Source organism: Rhinopithecus bieti, unplaced genomic scaffold (assembly GCF_001698545.2).
Source record: "Rhinopithecus bieti isolate Rb0 unplaced genomic scaffold, ASM169854v2 scaffold_64503, whole genome shotgun sequence".
Taxonomy (NCBI): Eukaryota; Metazoa; Chordata; class Mammalia; order Primates; family Cercopithecidae; genus Rhinopithecus; species Rhinopithecus bieti.
In genome coordinates this window covers 1027949-1049465 of record NW_016825208.1, presented here as the reverse complement: position 1 = coordinate 1049465, position 21517 = coordinate 1027949, and the positions used below count along the sequence as shown (strand labels likewise).

The 21517-nt window shown below is 40.8% G+C and overlaps 1 long non-coding RNA gene across 4 annotated transcripts in view; it reads right to left on the bottom strand.

The window, feature by feature from the left end:
• LOC108522568 (uncharacterized) overlaps positions 1 to 21517 on the bottom strand; it is an 80366-nt gene that overhangs the window by 32992 nt on the left and 25857 nt on the right. For 3 of the 4 annotated variants that reach the window (XR_001883523.1, XR_001883524.1, XR_001883526.1), the window contains exon 2: positions 16057 to 16172. This is a non-coding gene — a long non-coding RNA (uncharacterized LOC108522568). Of the gene's footprint in view, positions 1 to 10886; positions 14867 to 16056; positions 16173 to 21517 lie in introns of those variants that run through there. The other variant, XR_001883522.1, reaches the window with a different exon arrangement.

Sequence of the window (21517 nt, the reverse complement as noted above, 5' to 3'; positions counted from 1 at the left end):
AGTTTGAAAAATTCCTCTTGTTATTAGTTTCTAGTTGTATTCCACTGTGGTCAGAGAAGATGCTTGATATTATTCAATTTTTTAAATGTTTTAAGACTTGTGACCTAACATATGGTCTGTCCTTGAGAATGATACATGTGCTAAAAAAAAGAATGTGTATTCTGCAGCCATTGGATAAAATGTTCTGTAAGTATGTATTAGATCCATTTGATCTATAGTGCAGATTAAGTCTGTTGTTTCTTTTTTGATTTTCTGTCTGGAAGATCTGTCCAATGCTGAAAATGTGGTGTTGAAGTCTCCAGCTATTATTGTGTTGGGGTCACTCTCTCTCTCTAGCTCTATTCATATTTGCTTTATATATCTGGGTGCTGCAGTGTTGAGTGCATATATATTTATATTTGTTATATCCCCTTGCTGAATTGAACCCTGTATTAGTCTGTTCTTGCACTGCTATAAATAAATACCTGAGACTAGGTAATATATAGAGAAAAGAGGTTTAATTGGCTTGCAGTTCTGCAGGCTGTACAGAAAGCATTGCTGGGGAGGCCTCAGAACACTTACAATCATGGCAACAGGTGAAGGGGAGGCAGGCATGTCTTACATGACTGGAGCAGGAGGAAGGTGGAGGAGATGGAACACACTTTTAAACAATCAGATCTCACAATAACTCACCACTGTCATGAGAACAGCACCCAGGGGGATGGTGTTAAACCAAGAGAAACTACCCCCATGATCCAATCATCTTCCACTAGGCCCCACCTCCAACATTTAGGATTACAATTGAACATGGGATTTTGGTGGGGATGCAGATCCAAACCATATTATTCCACCTCTGGCGTCTCCCAAATCTCATGTCCTTCTCATACTGCAAAATACAGTCATGCCTTCCCAACAGTCCCTCAAAGTCTTAACTCATTTCAGCATTAATTCAAAAGTCCAAAGTCTCTCCTGAGACAAGGCAAGTCTCTCCAACCTGTGAGCTTATAAAATAAAAAAGTAGTTAGTTACTTCCAACATACAGTGGGGGTACAGGAATTGGGTAAATACTCCCCTTCCAAAAGTGAGAAATTGGCCAAAAGAAAGGGGCTACAGGACCCACACAAGTCTGAAACCCAGAAGGGTAGTCATTAGATCTTAAAGCTTCAAAATAGTCTCCTTTGACTCCATATCTCACATCCAGGGCACATTGGTGCAAGGGGTGGACTCCCAAGGCCTTGGGCAGCTCAGCCCCTGGGACTTTGCAGGGTAGAGCCACTGTTGCTGCTTTCATGGGCTGGCATTGAGTGCCTGTGGCTTTTCCAGGTGTACAGTGCAAGCTGTCATTGGCAGATCTACCATCCTGAGATCCAGAGGACAATGGCCCTCTTCTCACAGCTCCACTAGGCAGTACACTAGAGGGGATTTCTATGTGAGAACTTCAACCCCAAATTTCCCCTCCACACTGCCCTAGTAGAGGTTCTCCAAGAGGGCTCTGCCCCTGCAGCTGGCTTCTGCCTGGACATCCAGGCTTTCCCACACATACTCTGAAATCTAGGTGGAAGCTCCCAAGCCTCAATTCTTGCACCCTGTGCACCTACAGGCTTAATTTAATACCACATGGAGCCACCAAGGCTTATAACTTGCACCCTTTGGAGCAGCAGCCTGAGCTGTACGTGGGACCCTTTGAGCTGAAGCTGGAGCTGAGCAGCTGGGATTTGAAGAGCAGTTTCCTAAGGCTGTGCATGGCAGCAGGACCCTGAGCCTGGCCCAGGAAACCATTCTTCCCTCCTAGGCCTTTGGGTTTGTGATGGGAGAGGCTGCCCCTGAGGTATTTGAAATTCCTTCAAGTTGTTTTTCCCATTATCTTGGCTATCAACATTTTGTTCCTTGTTACTTGCAGTTTTCTGCAGCTAGCTTGAATTCCTCTCTAGAAAATGGGTTTTTCTTTTCTACAACATGGCCAGGCTGCAAATTCTCCAAACTTTTACACTCTGCTTCCCTTTTAAATATAACTTCCAGTTTCTGGTCATATCTTTACTCACAAATATTAGTGTAAGCTACCAGAAGCAGCCAGGCTACTTCTTGAACGCTTTGCTGCTTAGAAATTTATTCTGCCAGATACCCTAAATCATCACTCTCAAGTTCAGAGTTCCACAGATTCCTAGGGCAGGGGCACAATGTCTCCAACCTCTTTGCTAACACATAACGAAAGTGACCTTCACTCCAGTTCCCAATAAGTCTCTCATCTCCATCTGAGACTTCCTATGGACTTCATTGTTCATTGTCCATATCACTATCAGTATTTTGGTCACAACAATTTAATAAATCTCTAAGAAATTCCAAACTTTCCCTCATCTTCCTGTCTTCTGACCCCTCCGCACTCTTCCAACCTCTGTCTGTTACCCAGTTCCACTGCTGCTTCCATATTTTCAGGTATCTTTCTAGCAATGCCTCACTCCTCTGTACCAATTTTCTGTATTATTCTGTTCTTGCACTGCTATAAAGAAATACCCAAGACTGGTTAACTTATGAAGAAAAGAGGTTGAATTGGCTCATAGTCCTACAGGCTGTACAGGAAGCATAGCAGCATCTGATTCTGGGAAGGCCTGAGGGAGCTTTTACTCACAGAAGAATGCAAAGTGGAAGCAAGCATCTACATAGCAGGAATAGGTAGGATCAAGGCAAGTGGGTGGTGTGGGGAGGTGCTACACATTTTTAAGCAACCAGATTTCAGAAGAACTCACTACTATTAGAACAGAACTAAGAGGATGGTGCTGAATTATTCATGAAGGATCCATCCCCATGATCCAATCATCTCCCAGCAGGCCCCACCTCCAACACTGAGGATTACAGCAGAACATGAACTTTGGGTGGGGACACAGAAATGGAAACCATATTACCCTTTTATCATTGTATAGTGACTTTGTCTCTTCTTATGTTTTTATATCAAAATCATTACTCCTCTTTTTTTCTGGTTTCCATTGGCATGGAATATCTTTTTCCAACCCTTTACTTTCGGTCTATGTGTGCCTTTATAGGTGAAGTGTGTTTCTTGTAGGCAACAGATCGATAGGTCTTGTTTTTTTGATTCATTCAGCCAGTCTATGTCTTTTGATTGGAGAGTTTAGTCCATTTCCGTTCAATGTATTATTGATAAGTAAAGACTTACTCCGGCCTTGTTATTTATTTATTTTCTGGTTATTGTGTGCTCTTCTTCTTTCCTTCCTGTCTTTCTTTAGGGAAGGTAATTTTCTCTGGTGATATGATTTGGGTTTTTGCTTTTTATTCTTTAAGTATCCAGTATATGTTTTTTTGGTTTGAGGTTACCATGAAGATTACAAATACGATTCTATAACCCATTATTTTAACATGATAACACTGTTTGCATTAACAAACAAAAAGAAAACTAATAAAACTCTACATCTTAACTTCATCCCCCCACTTTTAACTTTTTGTTGTTTCTAGTTTTATCTTATTGTACTGACTATGTCTTGAAAAGTTGTTGTAGTTATTATTTTTGATTGGTTTATTATTTATTCTTTCTACTTACACACCACAGTTACAATGTTATCATACTTTAGGGTTTTCTGTGTACTTACTCTTAACAGTGAGTTTTGTTCCTTTAGATGATTTCTTGTTGCTCATTAATGTCCTTTTCTTTCTGACCGAAGTACTATCTTAAGCATTTCTTATGGGACCAGTCCAGTGTTGATGAAATCCCTCAGCTTTAGTTTGTCTGGGAAAGTCTTTATTTATGCTTCATGTTTGAAGGATATTTTTGCTGCATATACTATTCTAGGGTAAAAGGTTTTTTCCCTTCAGCACTTTAACATATATCATGTCACTCTCTCCTAGTTTGTAAGGTTTCCACTGAAAAATATGCTGCCAGATGTACTGGAGCTCCATTGTATGTTATCTGTTTCTTTTCTCTTGCTGCTTTTAGGATCCTTTCTTCACCCTTGACCTTTGGGAGTTTGATTATTAAATGTCTTGAGGTAATCTTTGCGTTAAATTGACCTGGTATTCTATAACTTTCTTGTACTTGGATATAGATATCTTTCTCTAGATTTAGGAAGTTCTGTGTTATCCCTTTCAATAAACTTTCTATTCCTATCTCTTTCTCTATCTCTTCTTTAAGGCCAAAACTCCTTGATTTGCCCTTAAGAAGCTGTTTTTTAGATCCTGTAGGTATGCATCATTGGTTTTTATTTTTTGTCTCTGCTGAATGTGTATTTTTCCCTTTTCTTTATTTGACTGTGTATTTTCTTTTCTTTTCTTTTCTTTTTTTTTTGAGATGGAGTCTCACTCCTTTGCCAGGCTGGAGTGCAAAGGCATGATCTTGGCTCACCACAACCTCCACCTCCCAGGTTCAGGCACTTCTCCTCCCTCGGTCTCCCAGGTAGCTGGGATTACAGGCATGCACCACCATGCCTGGCTAATTTTGTATTTTTAGTAGAGAAGGCATTTCTTCATGTTGCTCAGGCTGGTCTCAAACTGCTGACCTCAGGTGATCCGCCTGCCTCAGCCTCCGAAAATGCTGGAGTTACAGGTGTGAGGTGAGCCACTGCGCCTGGCTTTGTTATTGTTAATAGTGCTGCAATGAACATACACTTGCATGTGTCTTTATGGTAGAGTGATTTATATTCCTTTAGGTAAATACCCAGTAATGGAATTGGTGGGTCAAATGGTAGTTCTATTTTTAGTTCTTTGAGGAGTCGCCACACTGCTTTCCACAGTGGTTGAACTAATTCACACTCCTAACAACAGTGTATATGTTCCTTTTCTCCATAACCTCACCAGCATCTATTATTTTTTTACTTTTTCGTAGCCATCCTTACTGGCATGAGATGATGTCTCATTATGGTTTTGATTTTGCATTTCTCTAATGATCAGTGATAATTGAGTTTTTTAATATGCTAATTGGCTGCATGTATGTCTTCTTTGAAAAGCATCTGTTCATGTCCTTTGCCCATTTTTTAATGGAGTGGGTTTTTTTTTTCCTGTAACTGTGTTTAAATTCCTTATAGATGCTAGATATTAGCCCCTTGTCAGATGCATAGTTTGCAAAAATTTTCTCTCATTCTGTAGATTGTCTGCCCTGTTGATGTTTCTTTTGCTGTGGAGAAGCTCTTTTTTTTTTTTTTTTTTTAAGACGGAGTCTCGCTCTGTCGCCCAGGCTGGAGTGCAGTGGCCGGATCTCAGCTCACTGCAAGCTCCGCCTCCCGCGTTTACGTCATTCTCCTGCCTCAGCCTCCCGAGTAGCCTCCCGAGTAGCTGGGACTACAGGCGCCCGCCACCTCTCCCGGCTAGTTTTTTGTATTTTTTAGTAGAGACGGGGTTTCACTGTGTTAGCCAGGATGGTCTCGATCTCCTGACTTCGTGATCCACCCATCTCAGCCTCCCAAAGTGCTGCGATTACAGGCTTGAGCCACTGCGCCCGGCCAGCTGTAGAGAAGCTCTTAAATCTGATTTGTCAATATTTGCTTTTGTTATGATTGCTTTTGTTGTCTTCATCATGAAATCTTTGCCAGATCCTATGTCCAGAATGGCATTGCCTAAGTTATCTACAGAATTTTTATAATTTTGGGTTTCAACTCTTTAAACCATCTTAAGTTAATGTTTGTACATGGTAAAAGAAAGGGGTGGGGTCCAGTTACGATCTTCTGCATATGGCCAACCAGTTATCCCAGCACCATTTATTGAATAAGGAGCCCTTTCCCCATTGCTTGTTTTTGTCAACTTTGTTGAAGATCAGATGGCTGTAGGTTTGCTGCCTTATTTCTGGGCTCTCTATTCTGTCCCATTGGTCTGTGTGTCTGCTTTTGTATCAGTACCATGCTGTTTTGGTCACAGTAGCCTTGTAGTTTGAAGTTAGGTAATGTTATGCCTCCACCTTTGTTCTTTTTGCTTAGGATTGCCTTGACTATTCAGGCTCTTTGGTTCCATATGAATTTTAAAAGTTTTTTCTAGTTCTGTGAAAAATGTAATTGATAGTTTGATAGGAATAGCATTGAATCTATAAATTGCTTTCGGTAGTATGACCACTTTAATGATATTGATTCTTCCTAGCCATAAGCATGGAAAGTTTTTCCATTTGTTTGCGTCATCTCTGATTTCTCTGAGCAGTGTTTGTGATTCTCATTGTAGAGATCCTTTACTTCCTTGGTTAGCTGCAGTCCTAGGTATTTTATTCTTTTTGTGGCAATTATGAATGGGATTGTGCTCCTAATTTGGCTCTTGGCTTGGCTATTGTATATAGGAATATTAGTGATTTTTGTGCATTGATTTTGTCTCCTGAAACTTTGGTGAAATTGTTTATCAGCTGAAGGACCTTTTGGGCTGAGGCTATGGGGTTTTCTAGATATAGAATCATGTTGTCTGCAAACAAGGGTAGTTTGACTTCCTCTCTTCCCATTTGGATGCCTTTTATTATTTTTGTTGCCTGACTGCTGTGATCAGGACTTTCAACACTATATTGAATAGGAGTGGTGAGAAAGGGCTTCCTTATCTTGTACCACTTTTCAAGGGGAATGCTTGTAGCTTTTGCCCATTCAGTATGATGTTGGCTGTTAGTTTGTTATAGTTGGTGCTTATTATTCTGAGTTATGTTCCTTCAATACCGAGTTTATGGGGAATTTTTAACATGAAGTGATGTTGAATTTTATTGAAAGGCTTTTTTGCATCTATTGATGTAATCATATAGTTTTTGCTTTTAGTTCTGTTTATGTGATGAATCACATTTATTGATTTGGTTCTACTGAACCAATCTTGCATTGTGATAACGCCTACTTAATTGTGGTGGATTAGCTTTTTGATATGTTGCTGGATTCAGTTTCCAAGTATTTTGTTGGAGGCTTTGCATCAATGTTCATCAAGTATATTGGTCTGAAGTTGTCTTTTTGTTGTTGTTGTTGTTATGTCTCTGCTAGATTTTGGTATCAGGATAATGCTGGCTCACAGAATTAATTAGGGAGGAGTCCCTCCTCCTCAATTTTTGGAAATAGTTCCAGTAGGAATGGTACCAGCTCTTCTTTGTACATCTGATAGAACTGGGATCTATCTGGTATAGAGGGATTTTTTTTTTTTTTTTTTTGGTTGGTAGGCTATTTGTTACTGATTCTATTTTGGAGCTCATTATTGGTCTGTTCAGGAAATCAATTTCTTCCTAGTTCAGTCTTGGGAAGGTGTATATGTCCAGGAATTTATCCATCTCTTCTAAATTTTCTAGTTTGTGTACAGATGGGTGTTCATAGTAGTCTCAAATGGTTATTTGTATTTCTGTAGGGTCAGTGGTAATATCTTCTTAGTCATTTCTAATTGTGTTATTTGGATATTTTCTTATTAGTCTAGCTAGTGGCCTACCTTATTAATTTTTTAAAATACAACTCCTGGATTTGTGAATCTTTTTAATGTTTTTTCATGTCTCAGTCTCCAGTTTAGCTCTGATTTTGATTATCTCTTATCTTCTGCTAGCTTTGGGGTTGGTGTACTCTTGCTTCTCTAGTTCTTTTAGTTGTGATGTTAGGTTGTTAATTTGAGATCTTTCTAAGTTTGTGGTGTGGGCGTTTAGTGCTACAAATTTTGTTATTAATGCTGCCCAAGAGTCTTTTTTCTTACGTTAGTCTGTTGTTAAAGTTCTTGACTGTATTTTTTATCTCATTCACTGAACTTCTGTAACTGTAAGATCTGATTTTTTTCTTTAATATTTTATCTTTTTTCTATGTTGCCCAGGCTGGTCTCAACCTCCTGGGCTCTAGACCCGCCTTGGTCTCCCAAAGTGTTGGGAGTATAGGCATGATTACCCAGGCTTCTTTGGTTCTTTTACGATATCCACCCTTTGTTGGATTTCTTATTCAGATCATGAACTGTTTTTCTGGTTTTGTTGAAGTTGTCTATTTGTATTCTCCTGTATCTAGTTGAGTTTCCTTAAAATTATTATTTTGAATTTATTTTCAGAGAATTCATACATTTTCACTTAGTTTGGATTGGCTACTAAAGAATTATTGTTTTAGTGTTATCATGTTTCCTTGTTTTCATGTTTTGCATTGTTATCTGTGCATCTTCTGGAACAGTTTCTCCTTCCAGTTGTGTAGAGTAGCTTTCATGCAGAAAAAGTTTCACCTGGAGATGGGTTTGAGGTGTCAGTTGGGTAGGATGTGTTGGCCTTGTTCTGGGTGGATGTAGTAATGTAAACTCTGTGCAGTTTATTTAGCTGCATTCAACATGGGAGATGTCTCTGAGTGCCTCAGTGGCTTGGGCTGCAGAGGTCTGTGGTGCTGTGCAAACTTAAGTGCTCCTCCCCTGAGAGCAGGGCAGCTGGATGATCTATGCTGTGGGAGAAGGACAAGTTTGTTCAGCCTGTGTGTGATTATAATTAAAGCACATAACCATTAAACAAAAAGAGATTGGCAGATTCTCTGGTCCATGAGAAAAATCACAGAGAACATTAACTATTAGCACATCTTGCCTTCTTTTCATTTCCTCACCTTTATTACCAATATTACCAGAAATTGTGGACTACCTTTCTAGGATCATAATTTTGATTTGTATTACTAGGGTTAAGCACCAAATCCTCGACTTCAGGTCTGTATCTCCTTATAATCTCTGCATCCTTTCCTACAGCACTGTGGGAATCTATGCAGTAGGTTGTTCTCAAGGTCACTTTTGTGGTAGGCAGACACAAAGATGGTCCCCAAAGGGCCTCATCTCCTGGTATTTGTGGCCTTATGTAATCTTTAGCCTTGGAGTATAAGCTGGACCTAATGCAATGGTTATAATAAATAGAATATGGTAAGTATTCTAATTATGATGGAATATATATTTTGGAGACATCAAGGGTCAAATGTGTCAGGTTACTGTCCAAGCCAGGCTGGGAAAACACAGACACCCCACGAAACTGATGGCAAATGACCCTGTATTCCTTTTTTTGACCTGAGGGGTTGTTCCTCTCAGCCTCAGCCTCCACAGTCCTTGCTGTGATGCAGATTCAGAAGTAACCAATCCCAAGGGAGGACTCACACTGTATAGAGGATAGGGAAAACTATCATTATATTAACCACCAAACTTAGGAGTCAGAATGCTTCCACCCACTGCACCCTGGGTTGCAGTTTTACCAATTGCCAAGTACGGTGAGAGAACAAACACCCAACCAGCTATATGAAGCAGGTTTATTACATACAGATAGGCAGCAAGGGACAACAGAAGCCTAGAAGTCAGTCTATGAGCTAGCCCTGTCAGGTTCAAGAAAGTTGCCAATGATGGATGGAGTCTCAACTGCATGTGCCCTAATTGCACAACAGCTGAAGGTCCCCAAAAGGCAGCCTGACCAGGGTTGTATGCCTCAGGGGCATTGTGAATCACTGAAAAAAGCTTTGAAGGACTTCCTGCTTCCACAGGAGAAAGGAGCAAAAGCCCAGGCTGTCCCAGGCAGTTCCTCCCTAACTCAAAATGTTGCATTCCCTAGGAGGGACAGGAACAAAGTCTGGGCTGTTTCAGGTAGTTCCTGTGCATCTCAGGATATTCATTGCATTTCCAGCACATTCTAAAGTTATTCTTGAGAACTACAAGCAAGAATGAAGGAGAACTGTGTCAGTCCATGACCTCCTAAAGAAGTGCCCTGCATCTGTCGTCAGACAGCAGCAGCAGGAGGAAGATGAGGAGAGGCAGTGAGTCTGATTCGGCTGGGATGAATGAGGGATCTGGTGGTAAAGAGGAAAGGAAGTGAAGAAACAGAGACACAAATCTAACACCTGGTGAGTACAAATACTCCCCCAGGGAATCCTCCATGGCTAGAAAAATGGGGAAAATAACAGTCTCCAATCTCGCTGTGCTGCCCCTGTGCCCCAGCTTTCCCTTACTTCAACTCAGAATAAATATCCCAGGGAGCCCCGAGTGGCGAACACTGTCAATATCTCTGCTCATCTCCAGAACAGATTATCACAGCTCCTCCCTCCCCAGAAGTCCTAATCTCTCTATTCTTATTAGATAGGATATTAATTCAGTTGTGTGCAGCAGCAACCCAGACAGTCAAATAGGAAAGTAGTGTGTGTCTCCCATGGCAGTGAGGCAGACAGTCCAGGGCCACTAAGGCATCTGCATTATGAAGTTGTCTAGGCAACTGGGCTCCTTTGGACTTCCTTCTCTGCTATTATAATAATTATAAGGGTATTGCCCTTATTAGCATGACTTGGAGTACCCAAGACCATGTCTATGGTCCTTGAGGAGGGCAGGGAAAGCTGGGAAGGAGAAAAAGGCCCGGACCTTTAAGGGCAAAACCTACAGTTTCACATCTGCTTCATCTTATTGGCCAAAACTTAGAGCTAGCCTCAAGAAAGGCTGTAGAATACAGCTTTTAATCAGGGCGGCTATGTGCCCAGATAACTCCATTGGTGATATAGTTTATATATTTGTCCCTCCCAAATCTCATGTTGACGTGTGATCCCCAGGGTTGGAGGCTGAGGTCACAGGTAACAGTGTTGCTGGGTTGCTACACATTCTTTACTGTGAGATTTAGAAAAACTGTCAATTTATCATTATCCTAATATTGTCAAAACTTTTAGATAGCCTATTTGCTTTTCTTTTGTTCTTATTGTTGGTGTGTTGTTATTCCTGTGAAAATCATAATTGTGCAGTGTTTTGATATCTATGAATTCAAAAACTTAAACAGAATATTAAGAACAGTAATAATAAAGTGACAAGCTTTGGACACCTTTTTGTTTCTGAATATTGTAAACATGAATCTTCTGGATCTCAGAGGGAACAAGGAAGCAATGACATTAATAATGAATCATAATCTGGAACACCTGATATTGTACAAAAAGCATAGCAACTGGAAATGCCTTTGCAACTGCACAAGTTAGTTCAAGGAAACAATTTGCATTTCTAAAATTTAAAAAATCCCCAATAACTTTTGACAAAACTCACAGATGGCTTATTATTGCTAGCAATGTCAATACTGGATGCAAATCATGCTCAAAAGCTGTGTGAATAGCCAAAAGTGCTAAGCACATTCTGTCAGTGCTCATAATTCAAGGAAAACATTAGCAAAATTCAAAGAGAAAAACTTGAAAAATATTAAGAACAGCTTTGTACAATAAAGTATTTGAAAAAAGCAACACACTGGAAAAATGCCATCAGATGTTAGTATACAGTTTAGCCAAATGTGTAATTAAATACAGCATGTTACATCATTAAGTAGAAACTTTTAAACAATTATACATAGTGCATATTATCACAGTATAGATTAATGGTTCCGCTGGTTGCAAACCATATTCTACATAGTAAGACAACTTTTAGAAAATTTATTAATCCAAGCAATAAATCATTATCAGTGAAGTGTCAACCATTTCACACAATGTATTTAAGTTTTAGTTCCTTAAATACTAAACATAAGACTTACAGGAAAATGGGTTTTTGCTGATCTGAGGAACTCAAACATACCAACCTTACTCATCAGTGCTCAAGAAAAATAGCTTTAATGTGAGATAGTTGTATGATGGTACAGATAGGGCCAGTATATGCAACGAAGAAAGTTCAGGGTTTCACCAAAATTTTAGCAAAATTTTGGGGTTTAAAAATCTAGAATATTATCGCAGAAGTCACATGACTGTCTCACATTTACTCTTCCTCGTGTCCTGATCCTGCTGACTTGTCCACATGGGCAACTAGGAAACTGACACAACTATACTTCTTTGTTCACTTTGGTCACCACCATTAGCTCTGTTGTTGGGCTGCCCATGTGTAGGCAGATTTCATGAAAATATCAGGTTCCCTAAGCAACATGAACTAGGAGGCTCAGAGAGGGGAGATTTCCTTAGTCACTGACTTAGTGAGGGATTGACTCAAGATTCCCAGGCACTAGACAGAAGTAGTCCAGGAAGGAATCATTTCCTGATTGCCTGTTGGGGAAAAAAGAAACTATTCTTTGGATAGAACTGTCTGGATGGACTCTAACACAGTAAAGTGAAGGCAGTGCATTCTTCTTCTCAGAAGGACAGCAGATGGGGCACCACGCATCCCCACAGAGGGGCTGTCCTGCGGTCCTTACAGGAGTTGCCAGGATCCCAGAATCTCCTCCGGCTGCTATCCCCACCCTGCCTGAAAGAGGTGAGGAGGAGGATGGGGAGGGAGGCAAACAGACTCGGGATAAGAGGAGTGAGTGCCCTGGTAAAACCAATTACTTAGTTAAACCTTTGGCTAAAACTCTAGGAAGGGAGGCACAAAATGGAACAGTGTTTTGTTTGTTTGTTTGTTTGCTTCTCTAGGTGAAGGTTTAACTTCAGCATGGGTAAAACTATTCTTTCCTTCTTTTATCTCTCCCAGAGTTCTCACCACCTCCTCCCAGGCTAAACCCTTCATGTTGCAGGAGACAGAGAATCCCAGGTAAGACCTGGACTGTTTCTCCCCACTCCCTTCCTTCCTTTTTTCACTGTGTGTGTTCAGGATAAATTATCTTGGTTTTGTTTCTGGAGGGAAAAGGGCAGAGGCCCTGACTTGAAACTCAATCACATTTCTGCACACAGTACCTGAGGAGACAGAATAGCAGAGGGGTGGGAACAATTAATATTGCTCTATGGGCTTTAGAATGGAGAAAACATAATTCCCATTCTTTTTTCGTTTACCCAAATCCAACTTCAGTTTTCTCTCCAAGTCTCTAAAACCACCACCAATACTATTATCATATCATGTGTAGCTACTTGGGGGGTGGTGAAAGGCCAAGTGTGAATCATGTTCAGATAGCAGGGAGTTAAATGAAATAGTTCCTCCCATCAATGCCCAAAGTCATCCTTGGTCACAATAAAAGAGAATAGAGAGAAAAAAGTATGATTATTGTACTAGATTGAGGGGTTGCAGGGTTTTATTTTATTTTAAAATTATTTTGTTGTTATAATGATGATGTCAATTTTTTAAGAAATAAAAGAATGGAAAAAGTTGACTTGGGATTTCATAATGCAAAGAAAAAAGCAAAACAAAAAAAGAACAACAAAAAGCAAACAAAACAAAAATTTATATGTAATACCAAATTTAATCCCTTCATAACTCTGTGAAGTGGGTCAGTACTGATGGGTCAGCTTAACTAACAGATATTAGGAATAGGTCCAAAAATAACCAGCCATGATCGCACAGCTTGTGGAACCCAAGTTCTTTGACACTCAGCCCAGTGTTCCACGTACAAAGGCAACCTAAGCGAGGAGGGGGCCTCAGAGATGAGGTGGTCGACCCTTACGATGTCAGTATTCTCCATGCTTTCTCAGAGCAAGTGGCTGAATCTCTTTCGTGACAGAGAACTCACCACCTACCAAAGCAGCCCATTTTATTAAGTCTAATTTTTAAAAAAGATCCTTATGATGAGCACAATTCTGTGTCTCTCATACTCTATGGAAACAACCAATTTCTAACCTCTATGTCACCAAGAGGATAAATCTTCACATAATAGCCCTCCAAATATCTGAAATCTCTGTAGTTGTAGCCAGGTATATTGCATCAAAATAAATGGCTATTTTCTGCAGGAGGGTTGGTCCAAATGTCCTAGCCCACCATTACTAGAAACAAGAAGTCCTCCCTATTTTTTGAATAACTATATTTATTTGCTCAAATCATACTTATTAGGGGCCTGCTATCTGCCATGCAGTGGGGATGCAGCAATACACAGGTCAAACAGACATGCATTTGGAGTGTGGAAGTGGGTGCCCACCCTAGTCGGGGGAGCATCTCAGGATGTCCTCCTTGAGGAGATGACATGTCAACTGAGCCCAGAGGACAACAGGAGTTGATAGGGAGGAGTATTTTCTAGAGGGAGAAGCTGGAGGCAGCTGTAGTGAGGTGCTGATGGGTTCTGGCCACCACCTGTACCACCTAGATTTGATGTTTCTCCACCCCCACTTAGTTGTGTGACCCTGGACAAGTTCCTCACCTACTGCGTGCTTTAGAACCCTCACTGTGAAACAGGAGATGTGACAGGAATGTTGTGAGGATTGTTTGAGTGAATACATATGAAGGACTTAGGACAAGCCTGGTACATTGTTAAGGCTCAATCAATGTTTGCTCTCGCGACTGGAGGGAAACAAGGTAGCAGGCAGGAGCGGGGAGTGCGCAGACAATTCCTGCTAAGACTTGTAAGTCATCCACAGCCCAGCACTGTAACCAGAGAAGTGAGGATGAGACTTCCACTTTGAGAAAGGCCTCTCTGGCCGCAGCATGTAGAGCAATGGGAGGGGATTAGAATGTGTGTGCATGGACTAGGTGGGAGGTAACTGCAGGGCCAGCATCTGTGGCACAGATTATCTCTCTTCATCCTGAACCCCTTCCTCTTCCTGTCTTTAATCCTTTTCCCATTCCTGACCACATCCTCCACCTGTCAGAAAGTCACAGGTGTTAAGGAAGAGATTTCTGAGCACACCTTGGACAGAAGTCATGATGATAGGGCCCATCACTAGGAACCTGCTGGGAGAGGTGGCCTGCAGTGTGTCTAGAGTACTCGGGGGACCCTGGGAGCATCTTCTGTGGCCGTGGCCCGGGGCAGGCCTGCATCACTTGGTGCTGTACCACTATCAGATCCACCACGGGAGCCATGTGCTGTCCATTCCACAAGGAGCTCTTTCAACAGGGAGACGTCAGGCCCAACTGGATTCTAGCCACCTTGGTCTCCAGTCTCCTACTCTCAAGCCCATGAGTGACAATCCAGCACAGGAAATTTGGTTCTGTGAGCAGCATCTATTGGCAGGATGACCAGCAATTCCTGTGTGTGGTTTGCAAAGATCTTATGGAGCACAAATGTTACTTAGTGCTGCAGAAAACCAATGCTAGGTTCCACAAGTAGTCTGTCCTTTTGTTGTCTTGTCTATACCACAGAACCTTTGGTTGACTTGCCTTATTATTGGTTTCAGTCCTATTACAAAACAACAACAACAACATATTATTGTATTCTAAACACAACAATAGTTTATCTTTTAATCCTGGATTATACAGTTTACAATTACTTGCAAATGCATAGTACCTCACTCCAAAAAACCTCAGGCATCCAGGCATCACAATTTCTCTCTCTGCATGACATAGAAACTTCCATGTCACTAAGGATTTCACAATCCATATACAAATCCCCTGAAGACTTCTAGGTGTGAAGGAAACATCACTGGACACAACACTGAAAATGGCAATAGGCCAGGCATGGTGGCTCATGTCTGTAATCCCAGAACTTTGGGAGGCTGAGGCGGGAGGATCACCTGAGGTCAGGAGTTTGAGACTAGCCTGGCCAACGTGGTGAAACCCCGTTTCTACAAAAAACACAAAAATTAGGTGTGGTGGTGCATGCCTGTAGTCCCAGCTACCAGGGATGATGAGGCAGGAGAACTGCTTGAACCCCGGAGGCAGAGGTTGCAATAGGCCAAGATTGCACCACTGCATCACTGCATTCCAGCCTGGGCAACAGAGTGAGACTCCGTCTCAAAAAAAAAAAAAAAAAAGGCAACAAAAGCCCTGGATAGATAGGGTTTTTTTTTTTGTTTTTTTTGTTTTAGGTGAGCTATAACATCTGGGCAAATAAAACACACTATGTTATTCCTAGAAAAATGATAGAAATCTAACTTAACCTTGTCAACATGGGGATTCATTATGTTATTCAGCAAACTAAAGGAACAGTAAGAATGTAACTGCATCTCAGGTACAACTGGAACCAGGGATTTGAATGCAACTAAAACTCCCCACCTTTTATTTTCTCTTCTCCAGATTAGCTCAATTTTTTATACATTTCCTGTATGAACTATAACTATAGCCATTTCTAGATTAATATCTCTTGTCAGCAAAGCAAGACAGAGTTATTCTCTGGTCATGAAGAAGAGAATTCCAGAAAAGAGCTCTGAGTCAAAGGCCAAAATCCTGGCATATCTGGTGTTGTGCAGAGCTGAAAGACTGGCCGAAGAGTGTGTCAGCAGTAAGCTATCCTAGGCATAGGGCCTGACCTAGAAATCAAAAACCCTAATGTAGCAGTATTGCATCATCTATAGCATAGATTATGCTGCAATGATATACAACTCCCATATCTCACTAGTATAAACCAAAAAGTTTTCTTTTTCATGCTACCTGTTCATCAGGAGTTGCTGAGGGGGTCACTTGGAGTCACTTGGAGATCCAGGCTCGCCAAGCAGCCACTGTTTTCAGCACCAGCTATTGCCCTGCTAGTGGGCAAAGAGGGAGCTCTGGAAGAACATAAACCAGCAGTTAAATTCCCAGTCCAGAAGAAATACACATCATCCCTGCTAATACCTCATTACAGGGCACAGATGATGACAATAATGACCTCTCAGGCTTAAGGACCCTTCAACTCTGAGAGAGGGTATCTAGTGGTCACTCAGTTACTATCCTGTCTTTCCCTCAGGTGGAAGTGGGTGTGGTTTCCAACACCCCTAGCTATGTCCCCTGTCCGTGACAAAATCTTTGTAATGAAAATCTGAAGTATTTCGGAGTTCACAAGGGTATTTGTTTGCTGTTAAGACTCTTACTCTCACTTCTACCTGACAAGAGAGAATTTGTATAGACTATTAGACATGTGACTTTTTTTTTAAAGCACTAGGTATTTGGGGCAGGGTCAACATGTTTCCCTAACAGAAATCACTCATAGATATGTTTTTTTTTTTTTTGAGACGGAGTCTCGCTCTGTCGCCCAGGCTGGAGTGCAGTGGCCAGATCTCAGCTCACTGCAAGCTCCGCCTCCCGGGTTTACGCCATTCTCCTGCCTCAGCCTCCCGAGTAGCTGGGACTACAGGCACCCGCCACCTCGCCCGGCTATTTTTTTTTTTTGTATTTTTTAGTAGAGACGGGGTTTCACCGTGTTAGCCAGGATGGTCTCGATCTCCTGACCTCGTGATCCGCCCGTCTCGGCCTCCCAAAGTGCTGGGATTACAGGCTTGAGCCACCGCGCCCGGCCTGATATGTTCTTTGAGGTCATGAATTCTATGAAATAAAAATAAAGAAAGTTATTGAGCCTCTCTTGGATGCCAGCACCATGCTCAGTACTTTCCTTTTTTCAGTATACTCACATTACTGATTATCCTTCATTTTAGTTATGATCAAAGCAAGAGTTGAAGGAATGTCCTTGGTTCAAGGCTACACCCTAGGAGGCAGAGTGAGAATTTAAATCCAGCTTTCTTTCATTTGAAAGACTGTGCTCTGTGCTGGACCACACTGTACAGTTTTTAAAGTGATCTAATAACGACAGCATCCATCAGTGAACTCTGAGTTTACCAAACAGGAAATTGCTCTTAATGGGTTCCTCTAATGGCAGGGCCAGCTCAAGGCAAAATTTTTTGCCTCCTCTCCTTCTTTTTCATTTGACACGATTCTGCTCTATCATCCAGGCTGGACTGCAGTGGCATGGTCACAGCTCACTGCAGCCTCAAACTCCTGGCTCAAGTGATCCTCCCTCCTCATCTTCCCGAGTACCTGGGACTATGGGCACATGCCAACACACCTGCTAATGTTTAAAATTTTTTGTAAGGATGGGGTCTATGTTCCCTAAGGTGGTCTCAAACTCCTGGCCTCAAGCAATCCTCCTGCCTCAATCTTCTGAAGTGCTGGGATTATAGGTATGAGCCACCATGCTCAGTCCCCTTCTCTCTCATTAAAAATATATTTAAAAATTTTTTTTCACTATTCAACTTCTGTTTTAGGTTCAAGGGGTACATGTGTAGGTTTGTTATATGGGTAAACTACAATGCCATGGGGGTTCTGTATACAGATAATTTTGTCACCCAGGTCATCAGCATAATACCCAAAAGGTAGTTTTTCAGTCTTCACCCTCCTTTCGCCCTCCACCCTCAAGTAGGTCCTGGTGTCTGTTGCTCCCTTATGTCCATGTGTATTCAATGTTTAGCTCCCATTTAAAAGTGACAACATATAGTATTTGGTTTTCTGTTCCTGCATTAATTGTCTTAAGATAATGGCCTCCAGCTCCATCCATGTTGCTGCAAAGGACATTATCTCATTCTTTATAGTTGTGTAGTATTCTATTCCATGGTGTATACACACCGCATTTTCTTCTTTTTTTGAGATGGAGTCTCACCCTGTCGCCCAGGCTGGAGTGCAATGGCATGATTTTGGCTCACTGCAACCTCTGCTTCCTAGGTTCAAATGATTATCCTGCCTTGAGTAGCTAGGATTATAGGCACCAGCCACCATGCCCATTGTGAATAGTGCCGCAGTGAAAGTATATGTGCATGTGTCTTTATGTAGAACTATTTATATTCCTTTGGGTATAGTAAAGGGATTGCTGGGTTAAACGGTAGTTTTAAGTTATCTGAGAAATTTCCAGACTGCTTTCCACAATGGCTGAACTAATTTACATTCCCATTTGCAGTGTATAAGCATTCTCTTTTCTCCACAACCTCACCAGCATCAGTTAGTTTTTGACTTTTTTAATAATAGCCTTTCTGACTGGTGTGAGATGGTATCTCACTGTGGTTTTGGTTTACATTCCCCTAATTAGTGATATTAAGCATTTTTTTTCTTATGTTTCTTTTGAAAAGTGTTCATGTCCTTTGCCCATTTTTTAATGGAGTTCCTTTTTGCTTACTAAGTTCCTTATAGATTCTGGTTATTAAACCTTTGTCGGATGCACAGTTGCAGATATTTTCTCTCATTCTGTAGGCTGTTTACTCTGTTGACAGTTTCATTTTCTGTGCAGAAGCTCTTTAGTTTAATTAAGGCTTACTTGGCAATTTTTGGTTTTGTTGGAGTTGCTTTTGGAGTCTTAATCATGAAGTCTTTGCCAGGGCTGATGTTCAAAATGGTACTTCCTAGGTTTTCTTCTAGTATTTTCATAGTTTTAGGTTTTACATTTAAGCCTTTAATCCACTTTGAGTTGATTTTTATATATGGTGAAAGATAGGGGTTCAGTTTCATTCTTCTGCATATGGCTATCCAGTTATCCCAGCACCATTTATTGAATAGGGAGTTCTTTCCCCATTGCTTGTTATTGTCAATTTTGTTGAACATCAGATGGTTTTAGGTACGTGGCTTTACTCTGAGTTCTCTAACCTGTTCCATTAGTCTATGTGTCTGTTTCTGTACCAGTGCCATGCTGTCTTGCTTACTGTAACCTTATAATTTGAAGACAGGTAGTGTGATGCCTCCAGCTTTGTTCTTTTTGCTTAGGATTGCTTTGGCTATTTGAGCTCCTTCTTGGTTCCATATGAATTTTTGAATTTTTCTTCCTAACTCTGTGAAAAATGTCATTAGCAATTTGAAAAGAGTAACACTGAATCTGTAAATTGCTTTGACCAGTATGGCGGTTTTAACGATATTAATTCTTCCTATCCAGGAGCATGGAATATTTTTCCATTTGTTTGTGTAATCTGATTTCTTTGTGCAGTGTCTTGTAAAATTCTCATTGTAGAGATCGTTCACCTCTTCGGTTAGCTGTATTCCTAGGTATTTTATTCTTCTTGAGGCTACTGTGAATGAAACTGCATTCTTCACATGGTTCTCTGTTTAGATGTTACTGGTGTATAGAAATGCTACAGATTTTTGTAAACTGATTTTGTATCCTGAAACTCTGCTGAAGTTCTTTTTCAGATCTAGAAGCCCTCAGGAAGAGACCATGGAGTTTTCTAGGTATAGAATCATTATCTGTGAAGAGAGATAATTTGACTTCCTCCCCTCCTATCTGGATGCCTTTTCTTTCTTTCTCTCACCTGACTGCTCCGAATAGAACTTCCAGTACTATGTTGAATAGGAGTAGTGAGACTGGGCATCCTTGTCTTGTTCCAGTTCCTAAATAGAATGCTTCTAGCTTTTGCCAATTCAATATTATATTGGCTTTGGGTTTGTCAGAGATGGCTCTTATTATTTTGAGGACTGTAACTTCAAACCTAGTTTGTTGAGGGTTTTTAACATGAATGAATGTTGAATTTTACCAAAAGCCTTTTCTGCATCTATTAAGGTAATCGTGTGGTTTTTGTTTTTAGTTCTCTTTATGTGATGAATCACATTTATTGATTTGGGTAGGTTGAGCCAACTCTGCATTCCAGGGATAAAGCCTACTTGATTATGATGGATTAGCTTTTTGGTGTGCTGCTGGATTTCATTTGGTAGTATTTTGTTGAGGATTTTTGCACATATGTTCATCAGGGTTATTGGTCTGAAGTTCTTTTCTTCTGTTGTGTCTCTGCCAGGTTCTGGTATCGGAATGATGCTGGCCTCACAGATTGAGTTAGAGAGGCGTCCCTCTTTCTCAATTTTTTTGGAATAGTTTCAGTAGGAATGATACGAGCTTCTCTTTACATGTCTGGTAGAATTTGGCTCTGAATCCATCTGGTCCAGGACTTTTTCTGGTTAGTAGGTTTTTTATTACTGATTCAATTTTTGGAACTTGTTATTGGTCTGTTCAGGGTTTCAATTTCTGGTTCAATCTTGGGAGGTTGTACGTTCCCAGGAATTTATCCATTCTTCTGGGTTTTCTAGTTTGTGTGCATAGAGGTGTTCATAATAGTCTCCAAGCGTTTTTTGTATTTTTGTGTGGTCAGTGACAACGTCCCCTTTGTCATTCCTGATTGTGTTTATTTGGATTTTCTCCCCTCTCTGTTTATTAGTCTAGTTAGTGGCCTATCAACTTTATTTATTCTTTCAAAGAACCAACTTATGCTTTCTTTGATCTTTTGTATGGTTCTTCTCATCTCCATTTTGTTCAGTTCAGCTCTGATTTTGGGTATTCTCTTCTGCTGGCTTTGGGGTTGGTCTGCTCTTGTTTACTTAGTTCCTCTACATGTGATGTTAGGTTGAGATCTATCTTTTTGATGTGGGCATTAGCACTATTGTTTTCCCTTAACACTGCTTTAGCTGTGTCCCAAAGATTCTGGTATGTTTTTATCTTTGTTTTCATTAGTTGTAAACAATTACTTGATTTCTGCCTTAATTTCTGTTTGTTTACCCAAAAGTCATTCAGGAGTAGATTAATTTCCACTTAATTATATGGTTTTGAGAGATCTTCTTGGTATTTATTTTTATGGCACTGTGACCCAGGAATGTGGTTGGTATTTCAGGTTTTTTGTTTTTTGAGATGAGTCTCACTCTGTCAACCAGGCTGGAGTCCAATGGCATGATCTCAGCTCATTGCAACCTCCTCCTCCCAGGTTCAAGTAATTCTCGTGACTCAGCCTCCTGAGTAGCTGGGATTACAGGCACATGCCACTATGCTTGGCTAAGTTTTATATTTTTAAGTAGAAATGGGTTTTCACCATGTTGGCCAGGCTGGTCTCGATCTCTTGACCTCAAGTGATTTGCCCACCTCAGCCTTCTAAAGTGTTGGGATTACAGGTGTGAGCCACCACACCCGGCTGGTATTTCAGGTTTCTTGAATTTGTTGAGAATTGCCTTCTGGCCAAGAAAGCAATTGTGGTCAGTTTTAAGAGTATGTACCACCATGTGCAGCTGAGAAGAATGTATATTCTGTTTTTGTTGTATACAGAGTGCTGTTTTTTGTTTTTTGTTTTCCATTTGCTTGATAGATCTTTCTCCATCCCCTTACTTTGAGGCTATTGGTGTCCCT